Source organism: Hippopotamus amphibius, chromosome 2, assembly GCF_030028045.1.
Source record: "Hippopotamus amphibius kiboko isolate mHipAmp2 chromosome 2, mHipAmp2.hap2, whole genome shotgun sequence".
Taxonomy (NCBI): domain Eukaryota; kingdom Metazoa; phylum Chordata; class Mammalia; order Artiodactyla; family Hippopotamidae; genus Hippopotamus; species Hippopotamus amphibius.
The window spans coordinates 111,964,500-111,991,605 of NC_080187.1; positions in this window are offsets into that span (position 1 = coordinate 111,964,500).

A 27,106-nucleotide genomic window follows, 5' to 3' on the forward strand; every position below is an offset into this window, starting at 1 on the left:
ACATATTTTTCAAAAAGTCACATACAAATGGCCAACAGTACATGAAAAGGTGCTTGACATCAGTAATTATCAGAGGGATGCAAATCAAAACCACAATGAGATATTACCTCACACTTGTTAGAATGGCTATTATCAAAAAGATGTAAGTGTTGACAAGGATGTGGAGAAAAGGGAACACTAGTGTGCTATTGGTGGGGATGTAAATAGGTATAGCCACTATGGAAAACAGTATGGAGGTTTCTCAAAAAATTAAAAATAGAACTACCATATGATCTAGCAATCCCTCTTCTGGGTATGTATCCTAAGGAAATTAAAACAAGATACTAAATATGTATCTACACTTCTATGTTTATTGCAGCATTATTCACAATAACCAAGACATAGAAACAACCTAAATGTTTACCAGTGAATGAATAAATTATATAAAGAATTCTGCTATTTGCAACAACATGGATGGAATTTGAGAATGTTATGCTAAGTAAAATAAGACAGAGAAAGACAAATACAGTATGATCTCATGTGTGGAATCTAAAAAAGTTAAACTCATATAAAGAGAGACTAGAATAGTGGTTACCAGGGGCTGAGGGTTGGAGAAAATGAGAAGATGTTGATCAAAGGGTAAAAACTTCCAGTTATAAAATGAATAAGTTCTGAGGATCTAATATACAGCATGGTGACTGTAGTTACTAGTACTTTATTAAATACTTGAAACTTGTTAAGAGAGTAAATGTTCTCACCACAAAAAAGAAATACTAATTATGTGTGATGTGATGGATGTATTAGCTAACACTGTGGTGGTGATCATTTTGCAATGTACAGATTGTACCAAATCAAGACTTTCAATTTACATAGCGTTATGCATCAATTGCATCTCCATAAACCTGGAGGGGGAAGAGAAATCCAGGATAATTAAAAAATACCTCTGAACCTGATAAAACATACATCCTGGAAATGCCAAATTAATGGTAATTTAAAAATTTGCAATAGAGACAGTAACATGAGAAGTATTTAACCTAGAATGGGGGACATATCTGTACATCAAAAAAAAATTTTATTGGTGTATAGTTGACTTACAGTGTTGTGTTAGTTTCAGGTGTAGAGCAAAGGGAATCAGTTTCACTATTTTTTAGATTCTTTTCCCATATAGGCCATTACAGAGTGTTGAGTAGAGTTCCCTGTGCTATACAGTAGGTCCTTATTTGTTATCTATTAGTAGTGCGTGTATGTCAATCCCAATCTCCCAATTTATTGTTGGAAAGAATGAGACGTGATTTATTCTTCATGCATTCAGTCATGACATGCAAATCATGATTTGCAGCCAATATTATACTTTAAACATTTAAGAGGGTCAATTGAATACCTCTTAGAATAATTTACGAATATAACTAGATGAAAGATGAACAAAAAAATCAACAACTTTTTAATATACTGAAATATAACATGGAAAGGCGAAGGAATATCCCATTCATAATACCAAAATTCCTATTGACTACTTAGTAAAAACACAACATAAATGTACAAGACCTATTATGTAGAAAAATATAAATTTTCTGGAGAGCATAGAGAAAAGGCACATCATGAGGCTGTGAATATACATGGGGATAAAACTTCCAGTTTAAAAAACAAAACTCCCAGTAGTGACTTCATTTTCTGACAAAATGGCCAGCAAGAAAATTCCCCTTCTACTTCACTAATTCTCACTTTAAATATGTCTAATTTCTGTTAAACCCACTCACTGAGTTCTCAATTTCAGTTATTATATATAATATTTCTATTTCTAGTATTGCTTTCCTATGTTTAACATTTTTTGTACTCTGCCAAAGCATTCAATCCTGTCTTTTAGTGCCTTAAACATATTAATTATATTTATTTTAATGTCCTTGCTTGATAGTTTCATTACCTGGATCTTCTGTGGATCTCTTTCCATTGTCTCTGTTTTTTTTTTTTCTTGGTCAACTTGTCTCTTCTTGAGTGCCTGAATATTTCTGATTGAGTTGCAGTTATTGTATATGGAAAATTGTAGCAGTAACTGCAATCTCTACATGGAGAGATCTTCCTGCAGAGAAGACCTTGCTTCTGTCATGGAGTTAAAGGAGCACTAGCATTTCCAGATCACTTCAATCCAACCAGAGAAACAGGGATTGAGGAAACTTGAATCTTGTCTTCAGGCCTGGACAAGCCTAATGTCCAGTTCATTCTAACTCCTAGGATGTAGACATTTGAGTTCCAACCAAAAGCTTGGGGTATTTACCAGGGTACCTTTTGCTTGACAGTTTCTGAAAGTTGCAAACATTTATAGAAGTGAAACTTGGTACTACACCATCATAATGCCAGTTCAGAGATCTGTTTATAAATTACTGAGGACTACTTATAGCTTTTATATAGTAAAATCTCATGTGAAAATGGAACTTGAAAATCACAAGACCTGTTTTCTGAGCCTCATCTGCAAAAAGTCTGAAGGTGGGGGATTGTGTTGAAACTGCCCTGCCTCATGGAAGAATAAAGGTACAACTTTGGAAGCAAACTACTCTTTCACTGATTTGAAGACTGGACAGTTGGGAGGAGGTGGTGCAAAAAATAAAAGATTCCACTCACACCTGTCCCAACTCCCTGCAGCTTTCTAGTCTGAAATAATCCAAGGCTGTCAAAGAGGACAGTTTTTAAATGTAACGATATTTGAAGTTTTCATTATTACATTGGACTGACCAATACAAGTACTGAGATGAGGTTGTTCTTATGAATAAAATGTGCCAGAAAGCCACAACTCTTGTTTATCCAAAAAATTGGCTACCTGAAGAGAGTTTCACTTGTTTGCCTCATGTGGGGGTCCAGAAATAGCTGAGACAACCTGAGGATTAGGGGAGGTTGAATTGTTCAGGGATCATGATGCAATGAGGATGCTTCCCAAGAATGACGTTTGATGAGAGGCTCCAGCACAGCACCCACAGGGGAAAAGAGGATCACCGAATCTCAGTGGGCTGGTGCATGAGTGCATAGGAACTGGTCCAACAAGCTCCATCATGTCAGAGCCCTGGGGGTATCCAGAGGCCCCCACAGTTCAGAGGTCACTCTCTGGGCTCTAAAGTCTTCTCTTGACTCTTGGTGGGAAGAGGGATATAAGAGGCTCGAAGAGAAGCAATCAACAGTCTTGACATAAAAATTAAAATTTTTCTACTTATTGCCCAAAGGCTATTTAAACTGGCAGATATTGGAGATTTTTTTAATGTTTAACCAAAAAAATAAAGTATACTCTTCCCTCGCACTCAAATTTCATCTCCAGGCATCCAGAGAAAGATACCAGCTATCTAAACTAAAGGATGCTACGTGCATTAAAATGAAAAGTTATTTTTTAATTTTAATGTTTTTATTGAAGCATAGTTGGCATACAATATTATATTTGTTTCTGGTGTACAACATAGTGATTCAACATTTATATAAATTATGAATTGATCACCACAATAAGCATAGTAACCAACTGTCACCATACAAAGTTATTACAATAATATTGAGTGTATTCCTTCTGCTATGTATTATATTCCCATTACTTATTTATTTTATAACAGGAAGTTTGTACCTCTTAATCCCCTTCACCTATCTCACCCAATGCCCTTTACTCTCTCGCCACTCCTCTCCATTATGGCAGCCACCAGCTTGTTCTCTGTATTTGTGAGTCTGTTCTGTTCTGTTTGTTTTGTTTTTTTAGAATCCACAAATAAGTGAAACCAGACAGTATTTGTCTTTTTTTTGCCTGACCTATTTACTTAGCATAATAATCCCTAGGTCCATTCATGTTGTTGCAAATGGCAAGACTTCATTTTTTTTTATGGCTGAGTAATATTGCATTGCATGTATATACCATGTGTCTATTGAGGGACACAAGTTGTTTCCATATATTGGCTGTTGTAAATAATGAACACAGGGGTGCATACATCTTTTTGAATTAGTGTTTTTGTTTCCTTCAGATAAATACCAAGAAGTAGAGTTGCTGGATTGTATGGTATTTCTATTTTTTAATTTTTTGAGGAATCTCCATACTGTTTTCTATAGTGGCTGCACCAATTTACATGCCCATCATCAGTGCACAAAATTTCCCTTTTCTTCACATCCTTACCAACACATTATTTGTTATCTTTTTGATAGTAGCATTCTGACAGGTGTGAGGTGATATCTCACTGGGGTTTTGATTTGTATTCCCCTGACTATTAGGGTTACTGAGCACCTCTTCATGTACCTATTGGCCACCTGTATGTCTTCCTTGGAAAAATGTCTATTTAGGTTTTCTGCCCATTTTTAAATCAGATCATTTCTTTTTTTTTTTTTTTTTTTTTGATATGGAGTTGTTTATATGTTTTAGATTTCAACTCATTATCAGGTATATCATCTGCAAATATGTTCTCTCATTCAGCAGGTTGCCCTTCCTTCACTGTGTAAAAGTGTTTTAGTTTGATGAAGTCCCATTTGTTTATTTTTGTTTTTGTTGCCCTTGCCTGAGGAGACAGATCCAAAAAAATATTGCCAATACCAATGTCAAAGAGTGCACCACCTACATATTCTTCTGGAAATTTTATTGTTTCGGGGCTGACGTTTAAATCTTTAGAACATCTTGAGTTTATTTTTGTATACAGTGCAAGGAAACAGTCAAATTTCATTCTTTTCCATGCAGCTGTCCAGTTTTCTCAACACTGTTTATTGAAGACACTGTATTTTCCCCAGTATTCTCTTGGCTCCTTTGTCACAAATTGACCATATACTTGTGAGTTTATTTCTGGGCTTTCTATTCAATTCCATTGCTCTATGTGTCTGTTTTTCTGCCAGTTTCATACACTTATGACTGCTACATCATTGAAGTATAGCTTTAAATCAGGGAGCATAATACCTTCTTGTTTTTTTGTTTTTTGTTTTTTTCTTTAAGATTACTTTGGCTATTGTGGACATTTTGTGGTTCTATACAAGTTTTAGGATTATTTGTTCAAGTTCTGTGAAAAATAGTATTTAGATAGGGATTACATTGAAATGGTAAATTTCTTTGGGTGGTATGGACATTTTAAAATAGTAATTCTTATTTATATCTTTAAATTTATTTTTGTCATCTCAATTTCTTTAATTAATGTCTAATCATTTTCAACGTACAGATCTTTCATCTGCTGGTTAAATTTATTCCTAGGCATTTTATTCTTTTAGATGAAATTGTAAATGGGATTGTTTTCTTAATTTCTCTTTCCCAAAGTTTGTTATTAGTGTAGAGAAGTGCAAAATATTTCTGCATGTTGATTTTGTATCTTGCAACTTTACTGAATTTATTTATTAGTTCTAATTTTGTTTAAATCTTTAGTGTTTTCTATATATGTAGTATCATGCCATCTTCAAACAATGACAATTTTACTTCTTTCTTTCCAATTTGTATTTTTTAAAATCTCTTTTTTTTGTCTGATTGCTGCAGCTGGGACTTCCAATACTATGTTGAATAAAACTAGCAATGGGGGCAAACTTTTCTTTTTCCTGATCTTAGAGGAAATGTTTTCAGCTTTCACCATTACTAGTATGACATTAGCTGTGGCTGTGGCATATTTGGCCTTTATTATGTTTAGGAATGTTCCCTCTATACCCACTTTGTTGAGAGTTTTATCATAAATAAATGTTGAATTTTGTCAAATGCTTCTTTTCTGCATTTATTGAGATGAAAATATAGTTTTTATCCCTTGTTTTGTTAATGTAGAATATCATGGATTTGTGAATATTGAACCATCCTTGCATTACTTGGGATAAAGCTCACTTAATCATGGTGTATGATCCTTTTAATATATTGTGAAATTTGGTTTGCTAATGCTTTGTTGAGAACTTTTGCATCTATGTTCATGAGGGATATTAGCCTGCAATTTTCTTTTTATGCAGTTGTCTTCAGCTGGTTTTGGTATCAGGGTAATGCTGACCTTGTAGAATGATTTTCAAAGCATTCCTTCCTCTTCAATTTTTTAGAATAGTTTTTGAAGGATAGGTATTAACACTTCCTTAAATATTTGATAATGTTTACTTGTGAAGCTGTCTAGTTATGCACTTTTGTTTGTTGGAAGTTTTTTGATTTCTAATTCAATTTCATTACTAGTGATTGCTCTGCTCAAGTTTTCTATTTCATCTTAATTTAGTGTTGAAAGATTATATGTCCCTAGGAATTTATACATTTCTTCTAGGTTGTCCAATTTTAGTGTATAAATATTTGTAGTGATCTCTTATGATTCTTGGTATTTCTGTGTGTCACTTGCAATTTCTTCTCTTTTATTTCTGATTTTACTAATTTGAGCTCTTTTTTCTTGATGAGTCTGGCTAAAGTTTTAATATTTTAACATATTTTCATTTTGTGTATTGCTTAACTAATTATTTTTGAGATACATAATTTGACTACTTTGTCTTATAATCTTTATACTAGATTTAGAGGTGGTTGATGCACCATTACCTTTACTATGTGTTTGCCTTTATGAGTGAGGTTTTTCTTTAATAATTTTCTTGTTTCTAGTTATGAGCATTTAAATAAGTTCCTTTAACATTTTTCATAAGGCTGGTTTAGTGATGATGAACTCCTTTAGCTTTTACTTGTCTGAGAAACTTTTTATTTCTCCTTCAAATCTGAATGATAACCATGCTAGGCAGAATACTCTGGTTTCAAGATTTTTTTTTTTTTTTTTTTTGCTTTTTTTCTTCTTTTCAGCACTTTGAAAACATCATGTCAGTCCCTTCTGGTTTGTAAAGTTTCTGCTGAAAAATTATCTGATAGTCTTTGGGGGTTCTCTTGTGTGTAACTAGCTTTTTTTTTTCTTGCTGTTTTTAAGATTCTATCTTTACCTTTTCTTAATTGATTTTTATTGGAGTATAGTTGAGTATATCTCCACTCTTTTTTAGATTCTATTCCTATATAGGTCATTACAGAGTACTGAATAGACTTCCCTGTGCTATACAGTGGGTTCTTATCAGTTATCTATTTTGTATATGGTAGTGTATATATATCAATCTCAATCTCCAAATATCCCCCCTTTCTCTTTGGTAACCATAAATTTGTTTTCTACAATTATAACTCTATTTCTGTTTTGTAAATAAATTCATTTATACCAATTTTCTTTAGATTACACATGTTAGTGATATCATGTGACATTTGTCTTTCTCTGTCTGACACTTCACTTAGTATGACAATCTCTGGGTCCATCCATGTTGCTGTAAATGGCATTATTCTGGTTTTTTTTTTTTTTTTTTTTTTTTATGGCTGAGTAATAACCTCGCTTGTATATATGTGCCATATTTTCTTTATCCATTCATCTCTTAATGGACATTTAGTTTGCCTCTATGTCCTGGCTATTGTAAATAGTTGTGCAATGAACATTGGGGTGAAAATGTCTTTTTGAATTATGGCTTTCTCTGGATATATGCCCAGAAGTAGGATTGCAGGATCATATGGTAGCTCTACTTTTAGTATTTTAAGGAACCTCCATACAGTTCTCCATAATAATTGTACCAATTTCCATTCTTACTAACAGTGTAGGGGGGTTCCCTTTTCTCCACACCCTCTCCAGCATTTATTGTTTGTAGATTTTTTAGTGATAGACATTCTGACTGATGTGAAGTGATACCTCATTGTAGTTTTGATTTGCATTTCTCTAATAATGAGCAACATCAAGCATTTTTTCATCTGCCTCTTGGCCATCTGTCTTCTTTGGAGAAATGTCTATTTAGGTCTTCCACCCATTTTTGACTGGGTTATTTGTTTTTGTTTGTTTGTTGTTGTTTGTTTGTTTTGATATTGAGCTGCATGAACTGTTTGTATGTTTTGGAGATTAATCCCTTGTTGATCACTTCATTTGCAAATATTTTCTCCTATTATGTGGGTTGCTTTTTGTTTTGTATATATCTTCCTTTGCTGTGCAAAAGCATTTGTTTCATTAGGTCCCATTTGTTTACTTTTATTTAATTTTCATTACTCTAGGAAGTGGATCCAAAAAGATTTTGCTGCAATTTATGTTAGAGAGTGTTCCGCCTGTGTTTTCCTCTAAGAGTTTTATAGTATCCAATCTTACATTTAGATCCTTAATCCATTTTGAGATAATTTTTGTGTATGGTGCTAGAGAATAGTCTAATTTGATTCTTTTACATGTAGCTGTCCAGTTTTCCAGGCACCACTTATTGAAGAGATTGTCTTTTCTCCATTGTATATTCTTGCCTTCTTTGTCATACATTAGGTGACCATAGGTGTGTGAGTTTAATCTCTGGACTTTCTCTCCTCTTCCATTGATCTATATTTCTGTTTTTTTCTGGCAGTACTGTACTGTTTTGATGACTGTAGCTTTGTATGAAGTCAGGGAGCCTGATTCCTCCAGTTTCTCTTTCTCAAGGTTGCTTTAGCTATTCAGGTCTTTTGTGTTTCCATACAAATTGTAAAATTTTTTGTTCTAATTCTGTGAAAAATGCTATTGGTAATTTGATAGGGATTGCATTAAATCTGTAGATTTAATAGTATATTCATTTTGACAATATTGTTTTTTTCCAAATCAACAACATGGTATATCTCTCTATCTGTTTGTGTCATCTTTAATTTCTTTCATCAGTATCTTATAGTTTTCTACATACAGGTCTTTTGTCTCCTTAGGTTGGTTTATTACTAGGTATTTTATTCTTTATGATACAATGGTAAATGGGAGTGTTTCCTTAATTTCTCTTTCTGACCTTTTATTGTTAGTGTACAGGAATGCAAGAGATTTCCATGTGTTAAGTTTGTATCCTGCAACTTTACCAAATTCATTGATGAACTCTAGTAGTTTTCTGGTAGCATCTTTATGATTTTCTATGTGTAGTATCATGTCATCTGCAAACAGTGACAGTTTTACTTCTTTTCCAATTTGGATTCCTTTTATTTCTTTTTCTTCTCTGATTGCCATGGCTAGGACTTCCAAAACTATGTTGAATAAGAGTGGTGACAGTGGACACCCTTGTCTTGTTCCTGACCTTAGAGGAAAAGCTTTCAGTTTTTCACCATTGAGAATGGTGTTTGCTGTCAGTTTGTCCTGTATAGCCTTTATTATGTTGAGGTATGTTCCCTATGTGCTCACTCTCTAGAGAGTTTTTTTTATCATAAATGGTGTTGAATTTTGTTAAAAGCTTTTTCTGCATCTACTGAGATTATCACATTGTTTTTATTCTTCAGTTTGTTAATGTGGTGTATCACATTGATTGATTTACATATATTGAAGAATCCTTGCATCCTTGGGATAAATCCCACTTGATCATGGTGTATGATCCTTTTAATATGTTGTTCATTTGATTTGTTAGTATTTTGTTGAGGATTTTTGCGTCCATGTTCCTCAGTGGTATTGGCCTGTAATTTTCTTTTATTGTGATATTTTTGTCTGGTTTTGGTATCAGGGTGATGGTGGCCTCATAGAATGATCTTGGGAGTGTTCTTTCTGCTGCAATTTTTGGAATTGTTTGAGAAGGATAGGTGTTGCCTTCTCAAAATGTTTGATAGAATTCACCTGTGAAGCCATCTGGTCATGGACTTTTGTTGTTGGAAGTTTTTTAATCACAGTTTCAATTTCAATACTAGTGATTGGTCTGTTCATATTTTCTATTTCTTCCTTGTCCAGTCTTGGAAGGTTGTACCTTTCTAAGAATTTGTCCATTTCTTCTAGTTTGTCCATTTTATTGGCATACAGTTGCTTGTAGTAGTCTCTTATAATCCCTTGTGTTTCTGTGGTGTCAGTTTTAAGTTCCCTTTTTTCATTTCTAATTTTATTGATTTGAGTCCTCTCCCTTCTTTTCTTTATGAGTTTGGCTAACGGTTTATCAGTTTTGTTTATCTTCTCGAGGAATCAGCTCTTAGTCTCATTGGTCTTTGCTATTGTTTTCTTCATCTCTATTTCATTTATTTCTGCTCTAATCTTTATGATTTCTTTCCTTCTACTAATTTTAAGCTTCTTTTTTTCCTCTTTCTCTAGTTGCTTTAGATGTAAGTTTAGGTTGTTTATTCTATCTTTATCTTTATGTCTCAACATTTTATTTATAATGTGTCTTGGTGTGGGTCTCTTTGGTTTCATCTTATTTGCTACTCTGTGCCTTCTGGACTTGAATGTCTGTTTCCTTAGGTTAGGGAAACTTTCATCCAATATTACTTCAAATATAGTTTCTATCCCTTTTTCTCTCTCTCTCTCTTCCATTCTCAGACCCCTATAATGTGAATATTAATATGCTTGACATTTTCCCAGAGATCCCTTAAGCTATTCTTATTTTTTTATATTCTTTTTTCTTTTTTGCTTGGGTGATTTTTAATACCCTGTGTTCCAGTTTGCTGTACCAGTCTTCTGCATCCTATAAATCTGCTGTTGATTCCTTTAGGTTATTTTCCATTTCAGTTATTGGGTTCTTCAGTTATGATTACTTCTTTTTATATTTTCTGTCTCCTTGTTAAAGTTCTTATTGAATTATTTATTCTTTTCCTGAGTTGAGCATCTTTATGACTATCAAAGTCTTTGTCTGGTAAATTGCTTTTCTCTATTTCATTTAGTCCTTTTTTTCAGGATTTGATCTTATTTTTTCATTTGGAAGGTGTTCCTTTGTCTCCTTATTTTGCCTAATTCTATGTGTATATTTCTCTGTATTAGGTATATCAGCTACATCTCCTGGTCTTGAAAGGGTGACCTATGTAAGTGTCCTGCGGGGCCCAGGGACAAAAAAAAAAAATCACTCCATGTCACCAGAGTGCTCTAGGGGTATCCCTTGTATAGGCTGCCTGTGCCTTCCTGCTGTACTTGGGCTGCAATTGCTGCAGTCACAGTAGTGGGTGGAGGTGGCTACTGCTGGCAGACACCCTGGTGTGAAGGGCTGGTTTCCAACTGATTCCCTGGCTATCCATAGGCCTGGTTGCAACTGCTGTGAGCATGCTGATATGCAGTTCTAGCCCCTAGTATGACTGGCTGCAAGGCCTGGCTGCTACTGTTGTGGGTGTGCTGATGTACAGGGCTTGCCTCTAGGAGCAGGAGCTGCCTTGTGGGGGGATGCTGGTGCTGGCTGAGTCTGCCTGCTGGGTGGGGAGGGGCTGGCCACCTGGATCAGGAGCCACTTTGGAGTGGAGCTGATGGTGGACAAGGCTGCCTACCAAGTGGGGTGGAGTTGGGACTGCATTGGAGGGGCCAACTGGGGTGGGTGAGTTAGGCTGGGTGAGTTCTCAGGGGAACACTGGGGCAAGGCTTGTGGCATTAGGTAGTTTGATTGAGAGTGACAGAAATACCATCTGCCAGTGCCAGGCCAGCCAGAAGAAGGGAGAGTGAAAAATAAATAAATATACAAATGCCTCTTGCTAGTGCCTCCATCCCCAGAGAAAGTTCTATTAGATTCCTGCCCCTCCAGTACCCACCTTAATATTAGTCTATGTATCTCCTTCTTGAATGACTCAGGTGCTTTTCAAGCTGTTGCCTCTGCCCTGGGACATAGAGTGAGTGAGTTTGTGTGTGAGTCCTTCAGGAGTAGAGTCTTGCTTTCCTGCAGCCCTCCAACTCTTGCAGATATAAGCCTCACTGGTTTTCAAAGTCAGACATCATGGGGACTCATCTTCCCACTGCAAGTCCCCTGGGCTGGGAGCTTAAGTGGGCTCAGATCCCTCACTCCTCAGAGGAACCTCTGCAATTGTGGCTTGTCACATCGAGGGTGTGGGTTGTAACTAGACTGCATCTCTGTCCCTCCTACCCATCTCAATGTGGTCTTTCCTTTATATCCTTAGTTGTAGACAATATCCTTAGTTCTGCTAGTTTTCAGTTGTTCTCAGAGATAGTTGTTGATAGGAGTTGTAGTTTTGGTACATCCATAGAAGAAGGTGAGCTCAAGATTTTCCTACTCTGCCATCTTGAACTGTACTCCATAAACTGTGAATTTTATAAAGTCAACATTTTGCCTGAGAGTATGACATTTGAGCACTATTGCAAAAAGGAGTAAATATCATTCTTTGTGGCAGGAGGGATAGGAGGAAGCAAAGAATTAGAGAGAGAAATAGCATAAGCTGTGAAAGTGGTCAAGATTTTGGAGGCAAAAAATAATAGAAATATAGACTTTTGGAGATAGAAGGGATCTTGCTAATTGTTTGAGCACCTTTTACTCCTTAGATGAAAAAATTTGGTCAAAGGATTGCAGTATGTCTCATGATTACTCAGTAGTGGGGTCACTAGAATCTGATGAATCTTGACTTATAACTCAGAGATTTTCTTTTCCAATTAAGGGAAGCTGTAAATTTTTCCCAAGGAAAGGTCTTTCATTGGCTACAATTTTTTCTTTTTGTCATTCAAAGCCATGTCAAGGGTATATGAGATTTTGGCTCTTTTTCCCTTTCTGTCTCACTACACTGGCTAGGGAAGATTGTGTTTTTCAAAGACAGACTCAACAATATTCTGTTACAAACTGAATGTGTCCCCATAAAATTCATATCTTGAAGTCCTAAATCCCAGTGTGGCTGTTTTTGGAGATATGGCCTTTAAGAAAGTAATTAAGATTAATGAGGTTGTAAGGGTGGGGCCCACATTCAATGGGATTAGTGTCCTTATAAAAAGAGATACCTGAGAACTCTCTCTCCATGCACACATATTGAGAAAGGCCATGTGAGGACACAGAGAGAAGGCAGCCATCTGCAAGCCAAAAAGAGAGTACTCGCCAGAAACTAAAACACCCAGAACATTGATCTTGGACCTCCAAACTCCAGAACTGTGAGAAATAAATTTTAGTTGTTTAAGCCAACCAGTCTGTGGTATTTTGTTATGGCAGCTCAAACAAATGGATATACGTCACATCCCATAATCTTTTACACGTTGCAACCTTCCTACTTCCTCATTAAAGTTGGGGGTAATTGTCTCCCCCTGAAGCTGAACTAGCCTTAGGAACTTGCTCGTAACCAGTAGAATGTGGTAGTGAGAGTGTATCAGAGACATTTGCGGTTATGGGCTGTGAGACCCTTGAAGCCTGTTCAGAAAAGGCCATGCACTTCAGACTGTTCTCTCAAAACCCTGGCTCTCCAGATGCTTGCTCTTGAAGTGCTCAGTTTCAGAACCCAGCCTCCGTGCTATAAGAAACCCAAGCCACATGTTGAAACCTGTGCAGGCACAAGGACAGAGAGCCCCAGCTGAGTTCAGCCTTCAAGTCATTCCAATCTGAGAGTCAGATGGTTCTAGATGGTTCCAGCTCACAGCCAGTCAAGCTACCCACAGTGTTTCATATCCTCCCAACTAAATAAAGCCTTACAGCCATGAGCTCTAGAGCAATGTCTGAATTTCTGACTATAGAATCTGTAAGTATATTAAAATGGCTGTTTTAAGTCATTAAATTTGGGGTGATTTTTGTGTGCAGCCATGGATATTTGGAATGTGGAATTTCTTGCTGTAAAGTTTCCTCACTGGTGGTTGTCTGACTAGCCAGATTCATTCTACTCCTTATGACTTCTGAGATGGAGGAAGAGCCAAGATGCACATGGGAGAGAAATCTTCCCATGGGTAAGCTAAAGACAACTCTTGAAATAGTCCAGAATCTTTCTTACTTATCTTTTTTGCCCAACTTTATACTTGATGATGAAGAATTCCAAATTGTTGACTTTAACGACAAGTGTCTCTGAGCTTCTGACATTTGGTTATTGATGTTCAAGACTAGTTTAATCATCACAGCCATATTGAAAGTTGAAACTGTCAAAATGATCAAAGTGCACCATGCTGGGTTAAACCAGCCCGAGTAGTCATTCTTACCAGACAGAAATCAGGATGTCTACCAGGGAGTGAACACATTAGGTAAAACAAGGGTAGATTTGGTCTCCCATTAGAAAAAGATAAGCAGGGCTCAGAAACACTCTTGCAGGTAACTCCTCACCTGTTAATAAGTTGATTACAATATAGTTAATTGCTCAGGCTGGAAAGGTGGTGCTGTTCATAATTACACTGGAACAATAGACATGCATCCTGTGTGATTCCATTTATGCAAAATTCTACAAAATGCAAAATTTCTTGCTGACTGAAAGCACGAGTGGCAGTGACTGAAAGTGTATTAGTGTCTGCCTGCACGTGGGGATGGAGAATTACAAGGGGAACAAAGAGACTTCTGGGGGTGATGGATGTGTTCATTGTCTTGATGTGGTGATGGTTTCACAGGTGTATACATATGTCAAAACTTTCCAGCTGTACACTTTGAACATATGCAATTTATTGTATGCCAGTTTTCTCCATAAAGCTGTTTGAAAAAAGTCTCCATCACAGCTAGATCATATCTTTGAACTTTCTGCCATTCTTTTTTTTTCTTGTAAAAGAAATAAAGGTATTTCAGAATCATCCCTACCTCCCATCCCTCCTCTTTTAACACCTCCCCCTTTGTCTTTTTCCCAAAGCAACTCCAATCAATATGTCAGTGTATTTCCCATGCAAGATTTTATACATTATCGCTGGATGTGTACATTAAATTTTTCTTTCTTGAGTTCAGAATATTTGCATAAATATTATCACATTGGGAAAAGTACCTATTTGAGATCATTGAAAGGGGAAAAGAAACTTTTCCCTTTATCATCTTCTTTTCAGGCTTAGTGTACAAGCCGCCAGCCTTCGATTGCTTTCCATGCACACTTTGCTTATGATCATTATTCCTTAAATGCCAAGGATTCTCTTTTGTTGGATTCTTTTTATGTTTGTTTTTCTACAATGTGTTCTCAACGAAACTTATTTTATGAAAGGTACTTGGCTAGGAACTAAACTTTCCAGTCCTTCTTTTCATGTCTAAAAGTGTCTTTTTTAATTTTGTGCCCATGTTTGGTGGATAGCTTGGCTGTGAATAGAATTTTAACTTCCAAATCATCTTCCCAAGAAAATTCAAACCTTGCTCCACCATATTCTAAAAACTAGCATAACTGATGAATATGCTTCTGCCAATCTTGATCTTCTTTTATTGTAGTTCATATGCCTTTTGTTTTTAGAAGCTTTTACTGTCTTTGTTTTATTCTTAGTTTTCTGAAATTACTCTTATTTTTTCTCTCATATGTCTCATCTCTTTGTACTGGGAAACTTCAAGTTTTTCTTTCAATCAGTTCTATTAAACTGTTTTATTCAGATAGCATGTTTTTAATTCCATGAATTGATTCTATTTTTTAAATTTTTTTCCGTCTGAACAGTAATCTATTCTTAGATTATGGATGTATTTCTTCTCCTCTTTGACTAGATATTTTAAAATATCTATTCTTTTCTCTGGATTATCTTTTGTGTCAATTCTGCTTGGTAAATCCTGCCCTGCTCCCCCTTTTTTCTTTCTTTTCCTCCTTTGATTTTTTTTTCTTGAACTGTGTATTTATAAATAAATAACAGCATTGATTAATTTAGACAGTTCACAAGAATTTATTCTAATGGTACTCATTTATGATTTCTCCCCAGAATTTGAGGACTTCTTGCAAGCCTGAATATCAGAGAAGTATGTCACCTGGCAGGTAAGGATATAAATAATAGTAAGGGAAAACAGGCAGACACCCCCAACTCTAAAATGCCAAAAAAAAGGACCCTATCTTAGGTATCTATTATTTTAGGATCCCTAACCCCTCCTACTCAGGTATTTCTGGCTTCACTTTGGGAGTAAATATATGTTCTGGGAAAGAAAGTTGGGAAAAGCCAAGCATGACCCCTACCCTATTCTCAATTCTGCTATAAATTTATTCTACTTTATATATTTCAATCTTTGGAGTATGACCCATATAAACCACATGCATTAAAATCTGTTATTGGGTCTACTTTGAGGTGAACCCAAATTAGGCTAATCTCCTGAATTCAACACTTAAGCCCAGAATCTGAAGATTTTCTTTCTTTGATTCATCAACTATGTGCTTGTAAAGATTTTACCCATAACTTTGCATTTTTACAGGAAAAATAGATGTAGACTTTAGCACTGCCAGAACCATTACTATCTATTTTGTGACTTTTAAAAAATATAGGCATTTTTACTTAGCTTGAATTACAATCTTCCTTCTTGAATCCTCCACGCAGTAATCCTAAACCTTCCCTCCACAGCAGATCCAGAAGAAATAATTCATAACCTAATAGAAACCAATTACTGTCAACTTCTGGACAGCTCTAGGTTTGTGGATGTTTTCTCTATGTCCTCCAAAAACCAGCTAATGAAATGGCATACAGCATTCGATCTATTGATCAAATTAGTCATCAATGAGTGACTGAATATCTATTCGATGCCAGGCAGTTTAGGACATATAAAAAAATCCATACTCACAGTGCATATTATCACAAAGTTTATAGTCTAGTGAGAAACACACACAAAATATAATTACGATTTGTGAGATAAATGCTATGAGAGAAGAGTAAGTGTGCCACGACAGCTCATGGCAGGACACTGGTCCCAGTCTACAGCAATTGGGAGGGTTCCTGAAAAGAAGAGATCCTGTTCTGAATCTTAAAGGGTGGGGAATAGAGTGTTGCTAGTCAAAGGGACCAGGTGTTTCAAGCAGAGAGAACAGCATTGGTGAAATATCCTATCTCATCTGCTAGAGCCATGACTTTCAATAAAATTTTTAAAGAGGGCAGAACACTTCTTAAAAGAGAATCTTCTTGGAATATCAAGTAGGTACACCCAATTCACTCTGGGACTCTAAGAAGCAGAGCTGAGAGACACCATTCAGTTCTGCCAGCTCTGACATATTGCCTTCTCCCCATTCCAGGCAGCCCCCACACAAGGATGACCCATAGCATAGTGGGGTCACAGAATGTGGATACAGCTCCATGAAAAAGGAAATCCTTCCTACTACAGATGCTCATGAGATGGACCACTCTAAATACTATAGAAAGAACTTCAATGGTTGGTACCAAAATGCCTTTTTGAAGGGAGGCTTTCCTTGATTAGTCATGTGCACAGCTAATGTGAGTCAGAGAGAGAATGAGTTGGCAAGAAATAGGAAAGCAAAGACTGCTGAATTATGTTCCTTAGGAAGATGAGATTTTTTAAATGTATTTTAAACTGTATTTATTACTCCTGAAATGATGGGGACAGAGAAGTCAGGAACTGGGGAAAAAAGATGACTTGTTGCTCTGGAGGCAAAAGTCACAGCTGGCTGAAATGGCAAAGATACAATATTTTTAAGGAGCACAGATGTGTAATATTTAGTTTTAAGTTATTTGTAAAGCATACTGGTGCCAGCAGTGGTGGCTGGAGTCGGCTTTCACTGGGTCGCAAAAGCCAATTGTTAAATTGTCAGGAATTTCACAAGCTGGTCGTTAAACAGCGATTATTCAAGATTAAAAAACAGAAACTCACAATAAGTAAAACATACTAAAAATAAAGGTAACAGATACTCAAAACTTATCATTTCCTAATTATTTTGCTACATTGCACATCTGTGCTCCTAAAGTTACCTATTTATGTGGCATGTGTACCATATAACAACATACAGTATCGTGTGGTGACATGAGACAGTGATCTCCTGACTGAGCCAGCGATGACATGCTGGTAGCTTGAAGTATGTACACCACAGGATTTGGCAAATGCTTTAGGTCAGGGTGTTTCTGTTTGGAGAGCAGGTTGTTAAACTTTAACCAGAGCACCATCTGGTCAAGGGTACATTTGCCTGAAAGCGGCCACTCTGAGTCCTTGCTCCATCACTAACCACCTGTGTGACCTGAGCAGTTACTTAATCTCCTTCTGCCTAACTTTTCTTTTGTGGTTATTTTGAGAAGCAAATGAATCAAAATGTAATTGTTATCTGTTATTGGTGTCTTCTTGTTGTTGTTACTTTTATTTACATAATAATATTAATAATATACATATCATATAAATGCCTGCCATCTTCCTAAACCCTCAGAAACACACAAAATCCTGGCTTTCCCCTAGTATCCATTTACCCAGTCTTCATAGTTAGAGAACAAACAGCTGTTAGTTGGGCATATAACCCCTATGACAAAGACTACATTCCTCAGCTTCCTTTGGTTGTTCTGAGTAATATTTTGAAACCCTAAGTGTCATAGAAGAGCTGCTTATAACCTTCCTTAAGACTTGCCTCTGCCTCTTCAACCCTTCCTCCCCTCTGCTGGTTGGATGACGACACAATAGTAGGGTCTGCGGCAGCTATTTTGAACTCTAAGGAATGCAGGCTACATAATGGAGCAGAAATATGGAAGTTGCCTGGGTCTCCTCAGACTCCATGGAGCAGAGTCTCCGCATCAACCCTTTCCTGGGAAAGAAAACAAGTGTCTGTGCTATTAATGCCCTCTACCTCAGAGTGTGTTCCTTGAAACAAGGATCTTGTCGGAAATCTCGAATCGCCCCCTCAAGGCTGCTGATCTGCATATTAATAAAATCTGTCTTTAACACAATCATTGGGTGATTCCTTTACACATTAAAGTTTGAGAAGTGCTGGGCCATTTTATTCTGGCCATTCTTACTTTCAACTGAGCCCATCCTAACTGCTTTCCCTCTTGTGGGATCAAATCTATGTAGAACAACCAACGGGAGGGGTAGTGTGCATACTTGGGTCCTCAGGATGAAAAGGAAAAACAAAACATTGTGTGGTAAGGAAGATGGATGAGAGTCAGGAAACCAGAACCTGTGACAGCAGCAGAAACAAAGCTCTTCTTGGGGAAAATGGGGAATTACTGGCTTTTACCCAGATCTTGAAATAAGATTGCAGTCTTATCCATGAGTTTGTCCCAGCTGATAGCTGAGTAATGGATTTAACATCTTACTCCTTTTCACTCAACTAGCAGCTCTTCCAGTATCCTGGATCCTGGAAATCTGATTACAAGGATTGAGCTATTGCATTTGGAACCATGTTTGGGGGCTACCAGATCAGAGTGAGTTCCTTAATCATTTTCCCTCTCCCCTCTCAGGTCTGTTATCTGGCCTATCTAGGGAGTGTCTCACTAGCTGTCTTTATGACTATTTAAACTAGTTATTCTCACCTTCATATTTTTAATTTCTACCTAATTGCTCTCTGTCTTCAAGCCTTCTCAGAAATAGTAATGCTACCATCTTGTTTGATCATCTTGTCTTCTTCACAGTTCTTTGCCTCCTTCAGCCAAAATGCAGGTCAGCTTCTTTTACTCTTTTGAATCCAAGGTTTCACAAGACATAAATGTCTGGGAAAGGAAAATCCCATTGGTTCCCATAAAGCTAGCTTGGAAAGTGTTTTCAAATGTAGGCTTTACTCTTATTTAACTATAGTGAGGCCAACAAATCAGGAGACAAAGACAACTGCCATTGAAAAGATAGTTTGTCACTTACAGATCTCAAGAGGAGGGGGCATGCCACGCAGAGGCACAGGGGGAAGCATCAGGGTCCGTCCGGAGGCAGAGGGAGAAGGTAAAATGTGGACAAGAGTCTAGTTTGTGATTTTCATGGAAAGGAATTGGCGAGACAGAGTAAGCATGATAAACAGATTTAAGATCGGCTAGTTTGAATAATTTCATAGGCCTCTGGGGTGTGGAGGCTGCCCCAGATTGGCTGGTACCTGGCCCTGGGGTGATTGGGGCAGTGAAATATAGGCCTGGAGTGTGAAAGCCTCACAGAGGAGCCGTGGGCTAGATTGGTTTGGGTGCATTATGAAAGGCACACTCTTGAGCAAGCTGTTTGCTCTCTCCAGGAATGAACTAACCCTAGGAGGAGCAGTCCCTCCCTGGTCAGCGAGGTCCCAGCAGCCAGAGTAGCAAGAACACAGAAGATGAGAAGGTAGAATAAATCCAGAAAGGCTTAGAGGAGACAATAATTTGGCCTCAAAGGAAGAAGATTTGGTTGAGAGATAGAGAATATTCTAAGTCAAGTAAAAACACAAAAGGCTGATCTTTGGGAAAGATGGCAGTGAGGGTAAGGAAGATGGGTCAGGACAGGAGCTGTAAGCTGCCTGCTAAGAGCTGCAGCAAAACTCTTGCACCCATGTGGTAATGAAGGGAGGAGGGCAATGCTGGAGAGGTGGGGCGGAGTGGCTGACATAAACTTGGGATGGTCTAGCTGCAGACTCATCTTCCCTGACCTAGTGAGGTGTTACTCTTGCCTAAGTCACAGGTAGGTTGGTTCTCTGGTGCTGCCCTGAGAGCTTGAAATCAGTCAAATGAAAGCAGGAGGCTGGGGAATAATAAACAGTTGGGACTGGTAAAATCTGACCTGAATACTGAAGAGTTGAGCCAAGAGCTATGATCATAATATTTTTAAAAGCTTATTGTGGCAATCATGCATAAGAGAGGAAATAGAACAAAGGGGAATATATCAAAAAGAAAATAACACAAGTGGATGAGGATCTAGACAGTTAAAATGAAAAAGAATAAGGAAGTCTGAGAGTGTTTCATAGCATGGCCACTGAAGTTGGTGACCCTCGGTGAGAAGGGAAACTATTTTGAGCCCCTGTGGGCAGGACAGTGCTGGAGCCTCCCAAGGAGAGTCATCAGCAGAACAGGCTCGGGGAGCAAGGGCGCCACCGTCAGGCAGAGGCAGCCCAAGCCCAGGTCTCCAGGCAAGCCCACAAGCTCCTAGCTGCGCATCACATGCCACAAAAGACCATGCAAGTCTTTTACTCATGATAAAAAGGAAGGCAATATCTCTGACCTTTGAAAACAAACATATTCTTGGAGGAAGGGAAGGTTGCTAATTAATTGACCACTGATTTTCTGGCTTCACAGAGCAGGGATGACATCATCTCATTTTTTTTCTTACCATAACCACATTCAATGATTGCCATTGTCTTATTCACAATTTAATTATGAAGAAATGGAGGCTCAAAAGGTTAAACTTACTTAGAGTCACACAGCTGTAAGTGGGGGAGCTGGTAGCAGAGCAACTCAGTAGGCACGGTGTGCATTTACTGTTAAAACAAGCACGCATGATGTTTTAAGAGGCTCTGAAAGTCTCCTTTTCAATCTGGCATTAAAATCTTTACCTACTGTTTTAATGGTCTTAAAGCACCTCCGGATTTAGCCAGCGACTCATTTTACTCCAGAATTTATAAATAGCGCAGACAATTTTTACCAGGACGAAATATAGAACAGAACAGATAATCTGTGTAAACACGGGGATTAACTTTTTATTTTATCTTTATGGCAGGATCTGGGTCAAAAGTTTTATGAATTTAGGGTCCTACATGTCAGAGAAGAGTTGGGAAAGAATGCAGGGGCGAGTCAGTGGGAGTTTGTGCAAGATGGTGGGAGAGACAGGGTTGTTTATGGGCAGGATGGAACATGTCTGTATTTGTTTACCGTCTGTAGCCTTAAACCTCACAGACGGAGAAAGGAACCAACCCACACAGGGTCAGCTTGGGGAAGCTGATTAATAGCATGCCAGGCAACTCAGGTCACCTGTCTGTCTAGACTGAGGGTCCCCTATCACCCGGCAAACACCGTCGAGTTTCTTCTCTGTGCATCTGTGCGGCAGAGGATGAAGAAGCTGGCATCCACTTCACCAAGACAAGCCTCTACTGAGTCTTGTTCCAGGTAAGCAACTCAGCTGGCCGGTCAAGACCAGGCAGTCCTCTTTGTTCCTCTCTGTGGTGCAAGGGACCTTTTGCCTGGGCAGAAGGCACTGTGTTTTCATCGAGCTTTATGCATGAGCCCTTGCTCGAGTATCAGCCGGTGGCGGAACGCACAGGCGAACACACCCAAAGGCGTCCCGTGATCCATCCGCTTTGGCAACCAATGGGTGGCAACTTAAACCAACAGCACTAAACACGGAATGAAAACAGAAGGCAAAGTGTCCTTTTATAGGGGAATATGAATCAAAGGCCCTATTTCTAGACGAGCTGTGTTAATTCAGAGTATAGACTTCAGAATATAAAAGGGATGACTCTGGATACAGATTTTTAAATATCAGCCTGCAGACAGCTCTCCAAGATCGTTGGCTTCAACTTGGCCTTGCTCCCTGACTTTGCAATGCTTTCATTGCCGAAGCTGCCCCCAGGCCCCACCCCCTCATACCCTGTCCATCCCTGGCAGGCTGCTCCAGACCGTCCCAGAGCTGGCTCCTGCCATTCCCCCAGAGACTCCAGCCGGACTGCGGCACATGACATTGCCTGATGCTTTCAGCCAGCAAGGCCGTATAAAAATTCTCTTAAACTGCTACAGGAGCCTTACCAGAGGAGTTTTCTGTTGCATGACCCAGATGGTTCTTGCTATCTCCTACCTGGTTTGTGGGTCAGCTCCTGCCCGGTTTAATGTATCTGAGTAAGAGATTAATTCCCAGGTGCCTGTTATCAGATCTGCCAATTTTAGCCCTGCTTTTTCTGGGTCAGTTGGATAATGGACCTCATTTACTGATTGATCACTACTGCTTTGTTTTTGAGGGGCTATTATTAGATTCCTAGGGCTGCCATAACAAAGTGCCACAAACTGGCTGGTTTAAAACAACAGAAATGTATTGTCTCCCAGATCTGGAAGCCAGAAGCCTCAAATAAGGCTGTCAGCAGGGCCATGCACCCTCTAAAGACCCTAGGGGAGCACACTTCCTGCGTCTTCCAGCTCTGGGGAGCTCAGGTGTTCCTTGTTTTGTTGCTGTAGCACTTCCATCTCTGCTTGTCTTCACATGGCCATCTTTTTGCTGTGTGTCTGTGTCTTCACATCATGTGTGTACCTGTGTGTAAATGCATGCATGTGCATGTGTGTGTATGTGTGTGCACATCTCTATGTATATGTCTGTATGCATGTGTGTATATATGTGTGTGTGTGAATATGTGTGTATATGCATGTGTGTGGCTGTGCATTGTGTGTTTAGTCATAACCCTAGTAAGAAAGAGCACAGGGAGAAGGTGAGGACTAGGACAAAGGAAAGGTGAACCACAGGACAGCACCCCCTGCAGCCTGCCTGGAGGAGGGCAAGCCCAGCTGCAGACCACCTGGCCTCTTGCAAAGCAAAATAATGGGATAAATTATTTTAGGTGGGACTTGGAGCCCCCAAGACCTGGTCTGGAAGAAGGAGAGTGAGACGGCCAAGGGGTTAAGAAATGTAGGAACCACAGGGAGCCTAAGAGAAAGGTGGCCACTGGATAGCCCATCAGTGGTCCAGCTGGAAGACTTTGAGAACAGAGACATCAAATCTCCATCCTAAGTGATGTTTGTTTAAGTGGTATGACTTAAACAAATGCTGATATGAGTGGAGATAGGTCACTGTGCCTCCTGGGAGACTGGCCTGATAAAATACAGGCTGCCCAGTTAAGATGTGTATTTGAGATAATTAATTGATAAGTATGAGTATATTCCAAGTATTGTGAGACATACCTGTACTAAGACATTGTTCAAGATCTGAAATTCACATTTAATTGGGCATCCTGTATTTTTATTTGCTAAATCTGGCCACCCTACCTGTGAGGACCTTCAGGGCATAAGGAGACAGCGTGTGAGGATGGACCCATTCTATCCTCGTCTCCCCACCCTCAGTGTCCATGGAGACCACCAAGATGGGGTGGGAGCAAATTCCACTGGATTCTCCTGATATATGGAGCTTTAACATATTTAGTACTAACAAGGTGAGGATGAAAGAGGGAAAGAAAATGAACCCCACCTGATACCAGGCATTCACTAAGGGAGGCATAGAGCTTCCATGGAGTCCTTGCTCAGGGGAATCCTAAATACAGGTGGGGAGATGGGCACCTGCTTAGCGGGGTGTAGGGATTAACTAATTTGTCAGGAAATAGTAAGTGAAGTGAAGGGACCATTAGTAAGTGAAGACAAGGAAGGGACCAGGGAAAGAAATGTAAGGAAAACCCCAGTCTTATTCCATGTGATTCCCGGAAAAGCAGTCTTGCCATTCACTGCTTGGGTGACCTCCTACAATGATTTAGCTTCTCTGTAACTCATTTCCTCACCTGTAAGATGAGGTCAACCACAGTGCCCAGCCCACAGGGTCATTTGAAGGTTAAGTGAAGTGACCCATGAGGACAAACAGTCCTGGGCTGTGGTCTTCACCCTCAGACAATGAGTAGAAACAGGGCGGCGCCTGCCAGTCCCAAGCCTTGAGTGAGCATGAGAGAGGTGGAGTTGGGGCTGAAACACTGCCAACTCACTCTGCTCATCAGAGAGGAATTTGCATCCTCGAGGAGAAATCTGGAGCATGGAACAGGACAGAGGAAGGTTGGGTCTTGTAGAGAAGAACAGGAGATGAGATATGCCTTTCAAGTTGAAGAAAACAGGAATGTTGAAGAGAGATTGGTTGTGAGAAAATGTATCCTTCGATCAAAAAAGTACAAGCATCACAAAAGTGTGAAGGAAAGGAGCAAGGAGACTGAACTCTGGGTCACCATTAGTCTGCAAGGTTGCGAGCAGAGATTAAACCCTTGCTCTTGGTGCCTTCCCCATGACCAACAGGTGTGTGGGGTCTCAAACCACCCATGCTTCTATGCAAACACCACCCAAACGCATGGTGCCCTTTCACTTCTGTGGTTCACACCCAAAGTGGGCCTTCTTCCTTAAGGAATACTGTCTGTTGTTCACCTCAGTGTGGGGAAAGGGAAGGCAACAGATCAACGTACCATGGCTTGTCCTGCTATATTTTTCTCGAGCTGGAATGTCCAGGCTGCACTGAAGATGCAAATGTTGAGACATGTTCTGTGCCAGCACTTTAGCTGAGCACCTAGGGATAAAAGGACAGATGAGAAAGTAGACATGGCCATCATGCAGGTCACAGTGTAGTGAAGGAGGCAGACTTCTAAACTTATCAGGAGAAAGACCACCCCAGGAATGACCATGAATGAGGTGCATGCAGAGAAGTTGCTAGCCCACCTCTCCCCAGGACCCAGACCTGGCAGGAACCTGGCAGCAGAAGCTGATGCAGTTAACCTTGGTAAGGAAAGGTAAATGTTGTGTGAGGTGAGAAAATGTTTGACTCCATGATACCACTGAGCCAAATGCAGAGTCAAGGGGCAGGAGATGGTGTACAGGCAGCAATACATTGTTCTCCCTCCAAGCTGCAGCAGGACAAAGTGCACAGCAGTGTCTGGCTGGAGGACAGGAGAGAAGATGCAAAGGGACAGCAGGCCAGGTGGGCCCTATAAGGTGAAATGGGGCCACAGGCCACGTTAGGGAAAGAAGCCAGATGGACACATTGCAGCTTTATAAAGATCCTTTCTACAGTGATAAAAATGTATAAACCTTTTTTAAAAAATTATCTAAGACATCTCTCATCTGGCAAATATCAGAAATTGGAAAGGGTGGGACTTCCCTGGTGGCACAGTGGTTAAGAATCCACCTGCCAATGCAGGGGACACAGGTTCAGTCCCTGGCTGGGAAGATCCCACATGCCACAGAGCAGCTAGCCTGTGTGCCACAACTACTGAGCCTGTGCTTTAGAGCCCATGAACCACAACTAATGAACCCATGTGCCACAACTACCAAAGCCCACGGACCTAGGACCCATGCTCTGCAACAAGAGAAGCCACTGCACTGAGAAGCCCGGGAACTGCAACAAAGAGTAGCCCTGGCTCACTGCAACTAAAGAAAGCCTGCGTGCAGCAACAAAGACCCAATGCAGCCAATAAATAAATAAATAAATTTATTTAAAAAAAAAAGAATTTGGAAAGGGTGAAAGGACCAAACACTTTGATAAGGAAAGGTACAGACACAGAGGCAATGCCAGGGGCAGCAGACAAGGCTGGTGGTGCCCACAGTGAGCAAGAAGATAAAATGGGATGCAGTGGTGGACTCAGGTGGGTTAACCCTCTTATGGACTGATTGTGTACCCTCTAAATTTCATATGTTGAAGCCCTAACCCCCCACTACCTCAGAATATGACTATATTTGGAGATAAGGTCTTTACTGAGATAATTAAGGTAAAATGAAGTCATGAGGGTGGGCCCTAATCCAACCTTACTGGTATCCTTAGAAGAAAAGATTAGAACACAGACATTCACAGAGGGAAGACCATGTGAGGACACAGGGAGGAGATGGTCATCTGCAAGCCAAGGAGAAAGATTTCTTTATCTCAGACTTGCAACCTCTCAGACTGTGAGAAAATATGTTCTTTTTGCTTAAGCCCTCTGGTCCATGATATCTTGTTATGGTAGCTCTACCTAAGGCTTTCTCCCACTTTGTAGAAGGTCAGTGTGATATCAAGCTGAGTTCATAAAGGTGTATGTTTAGGATTTATTTTGGCTCAGAATATCACTATTTCTATTTGGTGAATGAAACAGTTGTTTTATCCTTTGTTACACAACTAATTTATTATTGATTAAATAAAAGTAAACAAATATTAACTCTCAGAACATATTTTCCAGATAAAATAAATGATAAAATTCCCCTTAGGGGGTAAGAGGAGAAATAGAAGCTGGTAAAATTCACTGTCATTTGAGGCCATCACTTTGAACAGATGAAGTTCTCTTAATAATTACAATCTCTTCTCCAGCACAATTTAATTTACTTTGTTGTTTTTACTAATCATACTTTACTCTTATAAATAGATCGCCAAGTCCCCATTTTTGCTCACTCCTTTTCATTTCTCCTATCAACTTATCAAGCCACAGAAACAAATACACTAATGGAAATGTGTTTGTATATTGGGTTTTGACATTGGTATGTTGGAGAATTTTGCCATCTCCCAGTTTCTTTTGCTTTATGACATCTTTTGAAATTGCTCCTTTGAGAAATTGTAGTCCCACAATTGCGTGTTTTTTTTTCTTGGTTTCAAAGTAAGCTTATTTAATTTCTGCTTCCAGAAAGATGGAGTAGCTGTATGTTTCCCTATTCCTCCCACCAGGTACAACTAAAAACCCTAGACATTATATAAACAACAACCTCAGAAGATTATGAAAGGTGGTGAGAAGAAGGCAAGACAGCTAAGGACTTTGGGATGAGGGAATCAACATGGAAGTGATTGCTGTGTTTTCTTTTTGCCTCATATAACTCTGACTTGAAGCTAAATAATATTCAGACAAAAATATCTCAACAAAATTATTGTCTCTAGCCAAAAGACAAGGGAACTCGACCTAGCAAGACAGAAACTTTTAAATGATAAATGCTCTCCTTTTAGCCAAATCACACTTAAAATTGTGGCCTAACTCTCACCCATGCCAGCAAAAGCCAAGTGGGAAGCTTTGACTGCCATCCCTTCAAGGCAGTAAGCAGGAAACCTAGAAGGCCCTGCTTCCCATTCCTCCACCAGGGCA